General features: G+C 37.1%; 1 long non-coding RNA gene and 2 other non-coding genes across 3 annotated transcripts; 2 read left to right on the top strand and 1 right to left on the bottom strand.

Annotated features, from left to right (window-relative positions):
* Positions 1-9,089: 9,089 nt before the first annotated feature.
* TRNAW-CCA (transfer RNA tryptophan (anticodon CCA)) lies at positions 9,090-9,161 on the top strand. Its single transcript has one exon. It is a non-coding gene; the product is annotated as a tRNA-Trp (tRNA).
* Positions 9,162-15,473: 6,312 nt separating this feature from the next.
* On the bottom strand, positions 15,474-17,166 carry LOC140956114 (uncharacterized). The gene is made up of 3 exons (XR_012171155.1): positions 16,761-17,166; positions 16,539-16,674; positions 15,474-15,850 (listed from the first exon to the last, which is right to left on the bottom strand). It is a non-coding gene; the product is annotated as an uncharacterized lncRNA (long non-coding RNA).
* Positions 17,085-17,156, top strand: TRNAW-CCA (transfer RNA tryptophan (anticodon CCA)). Its single transcript has one exon. It is a non-coding gene; the product is annotated as a tRNA-Trp (tRNA).
* Positions 17,167-17,224: the final 58 nt, after the last annotated feature.

The following is a 17,224-nucleotide window of genomic DNA, read 5'->3' as shown; positions in this document are numbered from 1 at the left end:
TGATCTCAATATGCAAATTATAAATCCTACATGGTAACGACTCGACTGACTTAGACATCCTATCGTGAGGAGATATGGAAAAGTGTTCTATAGGCTTCTCATGTTTGTAACTATGAACACTAAATGATTGAGGGCATGGAATGAGACAAACATTATTTGAAACCTGTGTAGATATGATATGGACACAATCAAGTAAACTAGGATTATCTTTATCTTCCTCATCACGTACATGAGGTAAGGGTCAAAAAGTTCAACATGTTGCCTCTAAAAACTTATGATGTGCTGGACACCAAGCATGTGGGATAAGGAATCAAGTGATTTAGGAGAACTAATATCATAAGACTCTTTTAAGACCATACCTATCTCTATAGGCGATTCCACTGAAGAGTTTCCTAAAACTTCCTCTACCATTAAAGCAGACATATCAGACTCTTTCTTAACCTCATTCTCAAGTGACGCGGGACAACAAATAAAAAGAATTAAAGCAAGAAAAGAAAGAAGCTTTAGGGAAAGAAAGAAGTTAGAGAAGAAAGAAAGAAGCTTGAGAAGAGAAAGAGAGGGGGATTGGATGGATGCAAAACTTGCAAATTTTCATTAATCATTCAAAGTCCCTTAACATTTAGAAAAGTAGGGTATTTATACTAAAACCCTAACTAGAATAAGCGGTTGGGCTTATAGCCCACTAAATAAAATACTTAACATTAATTAAATCAAGCCCAACAAATAAAGCCAAATTAATAAAACCCATCTAAAAGTTCATATAAATTAAACCCAAAACATAAGTTAAAGCCCAATTTCTCAATGGTTTGGACTATCCTCCATCGTCTATGATCATGTGCGTGCATAAATAATATTTCCGATTCGGTGTCCCCATCAATTCTCCCGGGGTTGGAAGAACTCGACCCCGTCGAGTATAGGTCAAGACAGCTCCGATAATGCTCTCAATGACAAGGATCAAGCTGTTGTGATGTTCCTCTGATAATCGAAGTATAGTCTGAATCTGGTCGTCAAGTCCATATACTGGGATTTGCTGAAGTTCACCAACCCTGGTAAAAACAACTTGTGCATTCAAAGTAGCATTAATATGTTCCTTTTGTGCCAAAGATATGGATAATGAGGTAGGGGTATCAAAAGGAGAATTAGGGATGGGTTGTATTTTATAAATACTGAGGTCTTTCATGTTCAAAGTAGAGCTAATATCAAAGTTTAATGGCAATTTAATGACATAAGTATTTGATTCAATCATTTGCAACACTTTAAATGGTCTAGCACTACTTACTTGCAATTTATGCTCGGTTTCCAAAGGACACCGTTCAGGTCTAATCTGTATCATGAAATAATCTCCAACATTAAGTGCATCATGATATTTAAGAAAATCAACTCGAAATTTGTATTGTTCATTACTTGCTTGAATTTGTTTCATGATCTCAATATGCAAATTATGAACTCTACCTTGTAATGACTCAGTTAACTTAGACATCCTATCATGAGGAGATATGGGAAGGTGTTCTATCGGCTCCTCAAGTTTGTAACTATGACACTAAATGATTGAGGGTGTGGAATGAGACAAACATTGTTTTGAAACTTGTGTAGATATGGTATGGACACAATCAAGTAAACTAGGATTATCTTCATCTTCCTCATAACGTGCATGTGGTAAGGGGTCAAGAAGCTCACATGTTGCTCTAAACTTATGATATGCTGGACACCAAAGCATGTGGGGTGAGGAATCAGATAATTCAGGAGGACTAATATCATGAGACTCTTCTAATACCATACTTATCTCTAATAGGTGATTCCACTGAAGAAGTTCCTTAAAATTTCCTCCACCATTAAAGCAGACATATCAGACTCTCTTCTAATACCATACTTATCTCTATAGGTGATTCCACTGAAGAGTTCTTTAAAATTTCCTCCACCATTAAAGCAGACATATCAGACTCTTCCTTAACCTCAAGCTCAAGCTCATGTGGGTTTATAGTGTTAAGTCCCTCTTCTTGCACATCCTCGTCATCTAGGTCACTAAAATCCTCAAGATTAGGCTCATACACTTCAACACTACAATATTCTTCTTTACCTAATCCTTATGTTTTTGGACGACTAAGGGTTTCGAGGTGCAATCTAAAGAGATATGACCAAACCTAAACAATTAATACACTTAACCTTTGAACTCACCTTAGACACTGCATTGACAACTCGTTTACCCCTATCTTTCTTACAAAGTTGGGCGCTATTAGGATTAGGTCTATGGGGTGAAGCACCTAACAAAGAATCATTACTTCTGAATTGGGACCTAGTAGGGATACTAGAAGAGTCCGATGATTCTTCCACTGATTCTTTGTGACCAACTTGTAGTCTTTAACTAAGGTATAAGCTTGGTTAAGGGTAGATACACCTTGAAATTACAACTTCTCTCTAAGATCATCATTTAAGCCTCTACAAAATCTACGCAAAGTCATGGCTTCATTCTCTCTTATGGCACATCTAATCATGTAATCATTAAATTAGCGTTATATACTCATTGATAGACTTATTCCCTTGTCTTAGATTGTTCCATTGGTCTAAGAGTTTATTCCTATAAGACCTGGGGTAGGTACTTTTTCCTGAAGTTTTTGTTTCATTTTGATCCAATCAGTTATAGGAGGTTTACCTCTTATCTCTAAACAATCCTCAACATCTCTCCAATAAATTTTGGCTCCATCAATGAGTTTCATCTTAGCAAATCTAACTTTCCTATTATCAGACAAGTTATGCCACTCAAAGAATTGATCCATATCACGAATCCACATATCAAATATCCAAGGGTCATGACGACCGTCAAAAGTGGGGGCTTCTATTTTTTGTTAGGACTCAAGACTCGCTCATCAAAGTCATCATGTTTAGAGTAACCTAAATGATGGTCATATTGGTGTCGCTCAGAGTGATCTTGTCCATAATGATTATTCTTGTGATATTTATTGGTCTTTGAGTACCTTATTCGAAAACTCTCTTGGGGCTCAATTCTTCTAAACATGTTGATCACCTAAGTTTGCAGTTTCTTTTGAAATGATCATCAGGGTATCACTAAAGGTTGAGTCTACAGTAAGTGTAAATTTGAGCTTAGACACTAGATGATCGTGACACAAATGCATGCAATACTAACTTATAAATGGAATTGAGATCACAAATGGTTCTTGCATGTAAAATCACAATACAAAAATAAAGCTATTTTTTTTTTAAATGTGGAGATTAATCAAGAACAAATTACACGAATAAAATTGTAAGCATGTAATACTAGATTTTTTTTTTTTGTGTAAATGATTAATCAAACACGATGTCACAAACAAGAACTTATAATTATCAAATAGAACAAGATATTAGCTATCACTAATGAAAGAGGTTGATGAACATAATTAACAAATAAAAATACTGATGAGGATTTTTTTTTTTTTTTTTTTTTTGGAATTTTTTTTTTTTGGCACAAAAAGAAATATTAATGATAATTTCGAATACTAAGTGCAATACCAAAGAAGTAAAAATCAACAAACCAAAGAGTAGAGTAATTTACCGACCAAGATTTAGTTGTGGAATTTATCGCGGATGGACCGTAGATTATGCAGCAATTGATGTGGCAATAATTGATGACATGGCGATTCTGCTGACGTGGCGAACAGTGGTGTAGCTGTCTGAACTGCTGATGTGGTTCCAGATTGATGACGTGGCGGATGACGTGGCTCTAGGATGCTGACGTGGTTAGCCTGATGACGTGGCAGCTGACGTGTCTAGGTTAATTAAAATTCAGCGTATGTTTCTTTCTTCCTTGGCTGCTGCGATTTGTTGTTGCTGGCTTCTGTGACCTGTTGTCGTTGTTGTCGGAGGCGGCGCACGAAGCCTGCTGGTTCTGATGGGTCTGGCGGTGCAAGGGAAGAGGTGGTGGTGCCTGTGGTGGTTGCGACTGCTAGTTTGGAACTGAAGGCAGGGAACTGCTGTGGGAGCGACGCCGCGGGTTGTTAAGGCAGTGAACCGGCGTGTCCCTTTGATCGTTGGCTGTGACCGGCGCTGATGTTGAATGGCCGATCGATCTGTGGGATTGATGTGCAGGTATACCGGTGGTTGCGGCTGATGGTTTGGAACCGAAGATGGGTTGTTGTCGGTGGTTTTGTGCTGCTGAAGCCGGAGATCCACTGATGGCAGATCTGTTGCTGCGTGGATCTTGGTGGTTGTTGAGAGAAGGCGTGGCTGGTGCTGCTGTAAACCCCGAGTCGACGTTGGCTGTGATTGGTTTTGTGCGCCTGCTGGTTCTACTGCTCTGTTGGTTGCTAATGGTTGAGGGCGATGGTAGCTGAAGCCGCAGGTCTGCTGTGGTCTTGTGGAGGTGCCGTTGAAGATGATTTGGTGCGATCTGTCAAAGGCGTGGAGAGTGGCCTTTTGTAGGAGAGTCTGCCGCCGTGGGTCTTGGTTTGACCGGCGTTGAGGCAGAGTTTCCAATCGGCGGTGATGCACAGAGCTTCGGTAGTGAACATCGATTTTGAACAGTGAACCGTGGGTTTCTGAACAGGGGCTTTTTGATCAGGCGGATGAACAGTAAATTTTTTTTTTATGAACAGTACTTTTTTTTTTTTTTTTCAGATTGTTCTAGGGTTAAACATAACACATGGATCGATTAATTGTAAGAACAATTAAAAGCCGTGCTCTGATACCAAATTTGACGCGGGACAACAAATAAAAAGAATTAAAGCAAGAAAAGAAAGAAGCTTTAGGGAAAGAAAGAAGTTAGAGAAGAAAGAAAGAAGCTTGAGAAGAGAAAGAGAGGGGGATTGGATGGATGCAAAACTTGCAAATTTTCATTAATCATTCAAAGTCCCTTAACATTTAGAAAAGTAGGGTATTTATACTAAAACCCTAACTAGAATAAGCGGTTGGGCTTATAGCCCACTAAATAAAATACTTAACATTAATTAAATCAAGCCCAACAAATAAAGCCAAATTAATAAAACCCATCTAAAAGTTCATATAAATTAAACCCAAAACATAAGTTAAAGCCCAATTTCTCAATGGTTTAGACTATCCTCCATCGTCTATGATCATGTGCGTGCATAAATAATATTTCCGATTCGGTGTCCCCATCAATTGTGTTGGGTCCCTCTTCTTGCATATCCTCATCATCTAGGTCACTAAAATCCTCAAGATTAGGTTCATATACTTCAACACTACAATATTCCTCTTTACCTATATCCTTATGTTTTTGGACGACTAAGGGTTTCGAGGTGCAATCTAAAGAGATATGACCAAAACCTAAACAATTAATACACTTAACCTTTGAACTCACCTTGGACACTTCATTGACAACTTGTTTGCCTCTATCTTTCTTACAAAGTTGGGCGCTACTAGGATTAGGTCTGTGGGGTGGAGCACCTAAGAAAGAATTACTACTTCTGAATTGGGACCTAGTAGGGATACTATAAGAGTCTTGATGATTCTTCCACTGATTCTTTGTGACCAACTTGTAGTCTTTAACTAAGTATAAGCTTGGTTAAGGTAGATACACCTTGAAATACAACTTCTCTTCTAAGATCATCATTTAAGCCTTTACAAAAATCTACGCAAAGTTATGGCTTCATTCTCTCTTATGGCACATCTAATCATGTAATCGTTAAACTGCGTTATATACTCATTGATAGACTTGTTCCCCTGTCTTAGATTGTTCCATTGGTCTAAGAGTTTACTCCTATAAGACTGGGGTATGTACTTTTCCTGAAGTTTTTGTTTCATTTTGATCCAATCAGTTATAGGAGGTTTACCTCTCATCTCTAAACAATCCTCAACATCTCTCCAATAAATTTTGGCTTTATCAATGAGTTTCATCTTAGCAAATCTAACTCTCTTATTATCAGACAAATTATGCCACTCAAAGAATTGATCCATATCACGAATCCACATATCAAATATTCAAGGGTCATGACGACCATCAAAAGTGGGGGCTTCTATTTGTTTAGGACTCAAGACTCGCTCATCAAAGTCATCGTGTTTTGAGTAACCTAAATGATGGCCATATTGGTGTCGCTCAGAGTGATCTTGTCCATAATGATTATTCTTGTGATATTTACCGGTCTTTGAGTGCCTTATTCGAAAACTCTCTTGGGGCTCAATTCTTCTAAACATGTTGATCACCTAAGTTTGCAGTTCCCTTGAAATGATCATAAGAGTATCACTAAAGGTTGAGTCTACAGTAGGTGTAAACTTAAGCTTAGACACTAGTTGATCGTGACACAAATGCATGCAATACTAACTTATAAAAGGAATTGAGATCACAAATGGTTCTTGCATGTAAAATCACAATACAAAAATAAAGCTAATTTTTTTTTTTTAATGTGGAGATTAATCAAGAACAAATTACACTAATAAAATTGAAAGCATGTAATACTAGATTCTTAAGTGTAAATGATTAATCAAACACGATGTCACAAGCGAGAACTTATAATTATCAAATAGAACAAGATATTAGCTATCACTAATGAAAGAGGTTGATGAACATAATTAACAATAAAAATGTTAGGTGAGATTTTTTTTTTTTTTTGGGCACAAAAAGAAATATTAATGATAATTTCGAATACTAAGTGCAATACCAAAAAAGTAAAAATCAACAAACCAAAGAGTAAAGTAATTTACCGACCAAGATTTAGTTGTGGAATTTATCGCGGATGGACAGTAGATTATGTAGCAGCTGACGTGGCGATTCTGCTGACGTGGCGAACAGTGGTGTAGCTGTCTGAACTGCTGATGTGGTTCCGGAGTGATGACGTGGCGGATGACGTGGCTCCAGGAGCTGACGTGGCAGGGTTAATTAATTTCGCCTCAACTCTCTTCTTCTGTGCAACTCTTTTCTTCTGTGTTGCAATTGCTTTGTTGCTTTTGCTGGCGGCGCGACGTGATTGCTGAAGGCGAGGCTAGTTGTAGTCTGTTGAAGGTGGTGGTTGCCGCCGGCCGGTTCTACTGCTCTGTCTGTGGCTGACGGTTGAGGGCGACGACACTGGGGCGGTGGCAGATGAAGCATGGGCGACCTGTTGTGGCTGCTGAAGGTGATGGCACTGTGGACGGTGGTAGGTGAAGTCTGCTGTGCTGCCTTTGTTGCGGTGAACCACCAGTCAGTGCTGGCTGTGATGGGTTTGTGGGTGGCTGTTGCTGGTGGTTTTGTGCTGCTGAAGCCAGAGTTCCATTGATGTCTCTTGCGGTGTCAATCTGGTGGTTGCCGCTGGTCTGTGTCGGAGGTAGCAAATCGGCGTGGATCGGTGGACTGATGTGCAGGTCTTCTCGGTGGTGGGTCTGCCGCTGTGACTGGTTGAGGCGCCGCTGATGGAAGGGACGCCGCTGTGACTGGCTGAGGCGCCGCTGATGGAAGGGACGCCGCTGTGACTGGCTGAGACGTCGCAGATGGCAGGGGCGCCGCTGCTGGAAAACCCGATTACAGTCGTGGGATGAACAGTGTTTGAACAGTGAACAGTGAACAGTGGGTGCGCAGAGGATGGCAGGGCCTTTTTTTCGGCTGCGAAGAGGATGAACAGTAATATTTTTTTAATGAACAGTAACTTTTTTTTTTTTCCAGATTAATTGTAACACATAGATCGATTAATTGTAAGAACAATTAAAAGCCGTGCTCTGATACCAAATTTGACGCGGGACAACAAATAAAAAGAATTAAAGCAAGAAAAGAAAGAAGCTTTAGGGAAAGAAAGAAGCTAGAGAAGAGGAAGAAAGGAGATTGGAGATATGCAAAGTCTGCAATTTTTCATTAATCATCAAAAGTCCCTTAACATTTAGAAAAGTAGGGTATTTATACTAAAACCCTAACTTGAATAAGCAATTGGGCTTATGGCCCATTAAATAAAATATCCAACATTAATTAAATCAAGCCCAACAAATAAAGCTAAATTAATAAAACTCAACTGAAAGTTCATATAAATTAAACCCAAAAACATAAGTTAAAGCCCAATTTCTCAATGGTTTGGGCTATCATCCATCGTCTATGATCATGCGCATGCGTAAATAATATTTCCGGTACGGTGTTCCCATAAAAAATAACACGAGAATTATACAATCCCCAAGTCCACAATGACCAACCGACATTACATAAAGAAACCCATATAATTGCCATCGAAACACAAATCTCTATATGATTTCACAAATATATCCAGACACACACAAAGGAATAACTTTCAAATAATTTAACACGACTTAATCAATACAAACAAATATAATATAGCACAAAAATCGTATACACATTACATATTAATCACTTTCAAACACAGGACTGCTATGAAAGATAAACACAAAAGCTGCGCTACATCTGAATGATATTTTTCTTAACTTTATATTCAATAGCGATCGAAAGCTAGCTGCATGTATATATATATATATATATATAAAAAATGATTTTAAGTGCTATAACTCGCTTTTATAACCTTTCCCACAACCTTTCTCCAACACCCACACACAACTTCCTGTTGCTTCATAATCTTCATCCCCATATATACTAACTTCATCATTAAAAGATCTTCAATTCTTCAAAAGGGACAAATTTTTGTAGGTTTTCCAGCATCCCGTTCATCTTCTCCAGCAAAGAAATCTCCATATAAGCTGTCTGTGACATGGAGGCTTACTTTGTCAAAAGTTTCGTGAAAGTAAATTCTAACACATTCTCCAATTTTCAAATGGGCAACTAGCTTATTGTAGAGTCCATTGCTTCAGAATTTGGAAAAAATCTATGAAACCCCACTAGCAAATCAGGCTAGTCTGCAACCAGCCCAACAACACCTCTGTACGCATCAACCAAATCCTTGCGCCCGTTTCTGTATGCACGTAAAGTCATCAAAAAGGCTTTGGAAACCTTCTCGTTGCAGTGCATCTCTACCTTCCTTACAAAATCGATGGCTTCTTCAAACTCCTTGATATCCTTTTCTGCGGCCATTAATGCTTCCTGATGCAATCTTGAGAAGTTCGGAAAGCTGAATAAATAACAAACCCTAATTATTATTATTATTATTACTATTAATCTTTCATGTTTTCGTAATATAAGGTTAATTATATTCATTTGTAGAATATTTGTTATCTAGGGATCCGTGGCGCAATGGTAGCGCGTCTGACTCCAGATCAGAAGGTTGCGTGTTCGATTCACGTCGGGTTCAATCCCCTCCCACACCGTATCGGTATTTTTTTTTCTTTTATAAAAAAACTCCGCACTCTATCCTCAAATCGGTGCCGTCCATTTTCCATATCCTTGCAAATAAAAGAACTAACGCAGCCATCTAACGACCATCATCATCCCGGATAATAATGACCCCATGTACCCGCATCCACCACATCAGTTTCCCAAGCCCAATTAAGACATGTTCTGCACATCTGAAATTAGTAAACAAACTACACCTTTAGTCCTTAAGGGATTATATTTTTCCAATTAGCTGCCTAAAGGTTTTTCTTTTTTCTCATGTTTACATATAATAGCCGGTCTAAATTACAATTAGAATTTATTTCATAAAAGAATTAACTACTTTAAAGATAGTTTAATATGTTGAGTGATAATATCAATCAATTGCTATATTTCTTAATAAAATGACCTTGCAAACATACAACATTAGCCGAGAAAAGAACGTACTATTTGATGGCTGAGTTTTTTTCAATTCAAATACGAGTCAATTAGAACATTAGGTTAACATGGGTATTTGGCTGGATTAACTGAGTTTTTTTTTTGTTTTTTTATTCCTCGTTCGACCTTCACTCCTCACTCCCCACACCCCCAGCGTCGCCTTCCTTTCTCTCCTGCACCAACTAAGAACCTGTTTGGTTACGTGGGAGCGTCCACGTTTCCTGTGGTTCTATTAAACAAGATGTTTGGTTAATAGCTACTCACAATTTCAAACTCCATGGGGCCCACACAAATTGCGTTCCAAACGCAGGATAAGCAAAAGTAACTCAGCATTGCTTTTGTCGTGGCTGCTGTTCAGAAAACGCTGCAACCTTTACCAAAAAAATTAATTAGCCATAGTTGTCCTCAACATCACGATCATCTCTCCTCCTCCACATTCGCCTCCAAGTTCAGCTGAGCTCTCCTCCTCCATAGCTTCCCTCTTCTCCAAAAATCAGTTCTTCTCCTCGCGCTTCGCTGTGGTAAACACACCCATACACACTCTTCGTCCATTCTCTCACACAGACCAGCCAGTCACCAGTGTTTGTAGTCGAGTGTAGATCAAGCTCATCTGCCACCGATCTACTGCCATGATGAACTCCTTTCGCGGTTGAAGAAACCCAGGTAATTTTCTTCACACTGTACCTAAAAAAAATGTATAAATTATGTCTTATCTACTAAAACAAACTATTTTCTCTAACTATAATTTTCTTTTCACATTGTTTTCTTTGCCGGAACCAAAGAGGGCATCAAAATTAGCCTCCTGGAAAGCTCAAACTCAAGCATCTTACCAATCTCTGTCTCGGTTGCACAAGAAAATTCAAGTTCAGTTGCTCTGTTTCGGTTGCACAATTACTTTACTCTTTAAGTTTCAGTTGCTGTGTGTTTTCTGAGAATAAACATTTCTGTAATTGTAGTGTTTTATTATGTATGTTTCGATTGAACATTTGTTCTGTAACTTACTAATGACAATTGTATATTACATTTTATGTAACTTGAACGCTTGAATTTCACCATAAGATCATCCCTCAGCAATAAACATCTAAACTGCCAAAAAATTGAATCCAAGGTTTGTGCTGAACATGAGAAAATAAATACCGAATTCCCTTGGAATCACACAACACTCCTCCCACCCACCCCAAGCCACATCATACTAGCTTAGAGAGCAGTCATTTACATTCCATTTTAATTTAGCCATGGACAAGAAGGAGGATTCTAGTTGAACATCTGCATTATACCTTCAAAACTCCAATGTAAATAAGTTCTCTTTAGCAAAAGACCCTCTTAAAGTTTAGCTAGTTTTATTAAACCTAAATAATTAAATTCAAAATATCTTTATAAACATAATTTTAGCTTATTTTAAAAATGATAACAACACTTGATATCTCTCTCTTTTAATGTCATTGAATTCAAAATGACCTACTTCTTTTGAATATAAGGTTCGGTCATCTAAGCTTTTCATTGGGTTTGAATTTCCTGGCCTCCTGAGTTAATTTCATCTTGGTTGGACTTAAATATTTCTATATACACTTAAGGCTGGACGTTGTCTCTTTAGCAGGCCTTCTTAGGCTCTTGTGCTTTCAAACCATGCCAGCTCTAAGCCCATTATTATCTGAATGAAATCAATGCGTACTTATGCTGTCTAGTAGGGGTTTTCCACTCTCAATTTTCACCTTTCAGTAATCATTTTATACTGGTTACCTCTTTTTTTTTTTGCTTAGGCAATGAAAACATTGGCTTGTTGAAACATTAATGGAAATAAACCTAGCAATTAAAGTGTTAAGATGATTATGTTAAGTCTATGTTCTCAATTTGTATTTTTTTTATTTCAGGTTGCGATTTAATTAGGATAGATTATGCATTCCATGTCCTTTACATCGCCTCTAGGAAATTAACCTGTTAATTGTATATTAGACAAAACATTTTAACCGAGAACATGGACGATTCTCAATCACAAGATAAGGCTTATTGGACTAGAGAGATGTTGCACGCTTTTTATGACCTATGTATTAAAGTAATTGAGCAAGGTATACGACCCAACACATATTTTGACAAAGCTGGGTGGAAATATGTTATGAATTGCTTTAAGGATCAAACTGGCCATGCATTAATGAAAGCACAATTAAAGAATAAGTGGGATAAAATTAAAAAAGAATGGAGAATATGGAAAATTTTGATTTCCGAAACAAGAGTATGATGGAGTGCTGAACTTGGAACAATTTTGACTCCTGATGAATGGTGGAAAGCTAAAAACCAAGTCTGTTTTTTTAAGTATGTTTAGAGCTGTAATAAACTGTTTGATTGCGTGCTTTTACATCATTTTTTATGCATTTTTATCTTCATTGTCCCTTGTTGTAGGAGATACACGGAGCAAGAAAATTTAGGCATGCTGGCATCGATCCAACATTGTGTTGTAAATATGATATCATGTTTACAAACACTGTTGCTACCGGTCAGTATGCTTGAGCTCCATCACAGGGTCTGAATTCTGATGAAAATGGTGTTGGTTAAAGGCAAACTAATGCAGTTAATGAGGACCCTCATGTTGAGGAAGGTAGTGGAGATTCTGAGGAGGATAGTCTACCAAATTTTATTGCCGATGTCAATAATATGGCGGCTGATGTCAATTTTACCAATAGCACAAGCAATCCCACTAGTAATAGTAGGAAGAGAAAAGGTGTGCAACAAAGTTCCCAACAAAATAAAAAAAAAAAGAAAAAAGGGTGCTAGAAGGGGATTGCAATTATTTTCGCGATTAGATAAGTTAGTTGATAGTGTGTCTACCAAGAGTGAATGCACGTCAAGTGTTTTGGATAAAAAAGGATGTAGCATAGAAGAGGTGATGAAGGAGTTTCACTCCATTAAGGAAGTGGTGTTCGGCAGTGAGCTGTATTATTTTACAACTGAGTTTTTTATAGTTTAAAGTAAAAGGAAAATGTGGGCAGCAATTGGTGATATGGACCAAAAATTTCAATGGCTGGAATTAATATTCGATCAAAGGGCAAACTACCGACCTTGAAGTAAGTTTACATTTGATATAGGAAAAACTTATAGTTATGTATGTTATTGTGTGTTATATGTTGCAGCAATTAAATTTTGTTTTGTATTATATGTTTTGGTAATTATTGCAGGCATTTTCATATTTGAAGTATTTTTTAATGTTTAACACACTTATCATGTTTGGTTTATATCCCAATGAGCCATTAACATATTGCATTGTTATGTGTTTTTTCACAGTTAAAAGTCCACAAAAAGGTGAGGTGCATGAGGTGTTGTTGCGGCTGAAGAATTGCCAAATGGTTGATGTAAACGGTTATGCCTTTGCTGTTTTTCCTAGGTTTCTTAACTTGTAACATATCATATGTTGAGCACTTACTTTATATTTGTATTTGTAGGCTAATTGGTTATGTTTGAGATGTTTTTAACAACTATTGTTGTACCTTTTACAAGCTGTAATTGTAGGTTTCATGTTGACTTCTATAACCTAGTTTGAATGGCTAGAAAACTTTGTTCAGTTTGCTTTTTCAGCCTTGAATTTCATATTGTAACTTAACGGATTTCATGGTTTTTTATGAGTTGAATGACTGTTGATTGGTTGAATGTTAGTTGACTTGAATGGTTACTACTGTTGTGAATTATTATTCCTTACTTAAATGTTTGATAGTGGGTTGAATGAGAGTTGTTGGGTTTAATGGTTGGTCATGGTACAAATACTGGTTTGTTGATGGGTATGACAGTAAATATATCTTGGTTTGTGCTGTGTGTGTGTTTCTATTTAAGATGCATTATCATTCTAAAGCATTTTCATTGGCTGGCCACAAATTTTGCAAGCATTCCCACGTGTATTGAGGGTTGTTTTCAGGAGGTTTTGTTTCTGTTTTTACACTGCAATGCTAAGTTCATTGACTTTAAAAGGTTAGTTGTTGATTTTAGGGCTGCTTTTTAGTTAATAAAGCTTTATCTTTATGTTTTGTTACCAAATTTAGATGGTAAATCTGATAGGGCTGCTGTTATTGTCAATAAAGCAAGTTCATTAATGTTTTTTTTTTTTTTTTCTATTTATACAACAGTCCCTTCTTTTTAGTTTTTTTTCCTCATGAAACCTTAATTGACTGCCACCAAATATTTCAAGCATGCCAACGTGTATGAACACTGTTTTGAGGGTTTAATTAAAGGTTATGTTGTAAAATATTGAATGCGTTACTTATAAGTAAAATTTGTTCGATTCGTAGGGGTCGCTTCAAATTAAATATTTTTTGCTTAAGTTACTGTCGCCGTAAATACGTTTGATTATTAGGGATTGCTGCAATGTAGATGTTTTGGGATAAGTTAATGTCGCCATTAATGTTAAAAATATTGTAAACAAATTATGCAGTGAAAATTGTCATGTTACCGTTACGTTGCAGGTTGAAAATTACAATTATTGTTGTGTTGAAAAATATTGAATGAGTTACGTATAAGTTAAAGATGTTTGATATTTAGCGCTTGATCAAACATAAATGTTTTGTGTTAAGACCGCCATTAATGACACAAAAATTCGAAACATATTATTCAATGAACATATAATTTTTACCAATACTCTGCAGTTTGAAAATTGATATTAAGTTGTGTTTGTAGATATGGATGCGAATTGGTTTAATGCACTTTTTAATGACCATTATGAAAATGTTATGAATAATATTGGTCGGTATGTATCTGATGGGTTTGCTGGTACAAGTTCTGTAAATGGTTTTGGAGGTAATTTTGGTGATGGTTATGGGAATTATAATAGTGAGGTTCAGGACGACGACCTAAATCAACAGGATGACGATGACGGTGGCGATTTATTTTGGCATAGAGAGTGTGATTGCACTAAATTAGTCATATGCACTGCTAGAGCACTGGCTTTGTATTACAATATGTATATTTATAAAGAGTCATGTATGAATTCATACAACACTGGCATGCGATGGTTGATTGGAATTTTAAATGGGTATTGGATACGTTGTGTGAACATGTTTCGGATGGATGCAGACACATTGAAGAGTTTGGCTTTTGAGTTGGAAACGATGTACAGGTTGAAACCGTCTAGATGGATGAGCGTTATTAAGAAAGTAGGCATGTTTTTCTACACTTTAACTCTAGGTGCTTCGAATAGGGAAGTGCAGGAGCGTTTTCAGCATTTAGATGAAACCGTTTCCAGAAATTTCAGCAAGGTTCTTTGTTCTGTGTGCTTGGTAGCAGCTGATTTAATCGGACCAATAGATTTAAAATTCACAACAACACCATTGGAAATTGAAATTTAATTGAACGTACATTTGAAGTTTGGAAGAAAAGATGGCGAATCTTATAAACCATGCCTGAGTTTCCTTACAAATCACAGGTTAAAATTGTTGTCGCATCAATGGCGCTACACAACTATATTCGACGGAAGTCGGACCAAGATGTTGCATTCAACAAGTTTGATAGCCATCCTGATTTCGTTCCTCCAAATACTTTTCCTGATGTTGTTTCACAATCACAAACAAGTGGACACCAGAGGGCGTCGCGTATGGATTACATTCGTGATGACATTGCAAATAGTTTGATGGGGCAATAATGTTTAATTGTAATAACAAATTGTGCTTTTATTATTTTGCCGGTATTTAAGTGGACAACCGCAACCACATGTTTAACCAAACATGTTTTTAACCACAATAAAGTCAAATAACACTTTTAACCAAACACTTAAAATATATACACAAACCACATAAAAAGTGTTTTTTTTTTAAAATCATTTTTTTTCCAACCACAACCGCAATAATTACAGCAAAAACAAACACACCAAACCCCATACCAGACAAAATTTGCTTTCAGCAGATTCTAATAAAATAAACTACATGTATAGAAAATAAATTAGAATCAAACAACCAATGCCTCACATCTCTTAACCCATTAAGAATTCATCTTTCGTACAACAATTAATCGACTCAGTACGTAATACGTATCTAAAATTAAAGAATCTCCACCATCATGCATGATCGGCCACACCAGAATAGATCACTACTTGCATGCTCAACTCCAACATGCATCACCTACCTCCAGGTGAAGAATTGCTGGCTATATAACGAATTTGGTGATATTGAGCTGAATCACTCCTAGGATCAGGCAACTTCCGCGCGCAGGAATATGTGCGTAGAGCACTAGAGCTGCGGGTAGAATAATCTCGACAAGCTGTAATTTTGAGCAGAAAGAGTTTTACATGATGAGTACTATAACATGGATGGAAAATTAAGAAATTGGCAGATTCTTTCAGCAGTACTAGTTTCAAATCTTGATGAAGCATCAAAAGAATTCCTTAAAACATAACTCAGGGTTTATGTTGCATCAAAAGTTATAAACTTGCAATCATCTATTATAAAATCATGTTTTATAGTCTTATCTAACAACTTAATGCATGGGGTTAACATTATTCTTTGACATGTATCATAGCTTTATTAATTAAATAGTTATCAATTTGAATTTCACCATCCTCATTCTCTCACAACACTGTTGTCGTCTATCACCCAGATGCAAGCCTGGATCATAAGTTCATCGGGTAAGACACTTAACTGAACACTTAGGATAATAAATTGTTATAGCAGCAAGGTGAGAGCTGTTTATGCTAGGGAACTAGAGACCATTAATTATTAGCAGTGCCAAATCAATACAAAATATAAATCCATTTAGACTGCCCAAAACCATTCCCCCAAACCCTCACCTCCTTCCTAATTAATTCCTCCCACAGAAAAAGATGAAAGCAACTGGCTCTGGCAAATGGTGCAAGAAATTCAAACTAGCTAGAGTCTACAAGAATAAACCAAATTTGTCCGCACACATCAAATTCAATTCCCAAAGGATTGCAAACTTTTGAAGTGTATACACTCATGATCCATGCTGGCTGCATCAAGACAGTTCGATCGGCACATACACTAAGAATTCACACAACGTAAGCTACTGGAAACAGCTCAGACAAGCCAGAGATGACGATAACTAATAAAGATCCCGGCGAAGGCCACCTGCAAAAATACAACCCTTTTTGCATCATCAATAAAGTGAAACCGATACTGACATTTAGCATACCTGAGATATAAATACTACTAACCTTGGGATGCATCATAAATACTTGATCATGAAATCCAAACACAACCGCAAAAAAAAGAAGGGAAAGGAGCCCAGAGAATGGTGCGGGTGTGAAATGAATTTGGAAATATGGTTGAGGAGATGCTGCTGGACATCCCTTAGGCCGCATTTGCGGCTGCTGGTCCACGATTAATAACAATAAACTATCAGAGCATCACCAACAAATTTAAACTTCCTCACTGTTTAGGCTTCAAATAAATTTGTAGTTCAATCTATCAAATGAATTGTCTTTAAAATTGATTTCATTATGTTATGATTATTTTAGTATCTAACAATAGCCATCCAGGGATCCGTGGCGCAATGGTAGCGCGTCTGACTCCAGATCAGAAGGTTGCGTGTTCGATTCACGTCGGGTTCAATTCCCTCCCTCACCGGATCAATTTCTCTTTTTCCTTTTGTTTTGTTTGTTTTTTTTTTTTTTTTTTT

This window comes from Populus alba, chromosome 11 (genome assembly GCF_005239225.2).
Source record: "Populus alba chromosome 11, ASM523922v2, whole genome shotgun sequence".
Lineage (NCBI taxonomy): Eukaryota > Viridiplantae > Streptophyta > Magnoliopsida > Malpighiales > Salicaceae > Populus > Populus alba.
The sequence above is the reverse complement of the archived record's forward strand: the minus strand, read 5'-3'. Positions and strand labels throughout refer to the sequence as shown.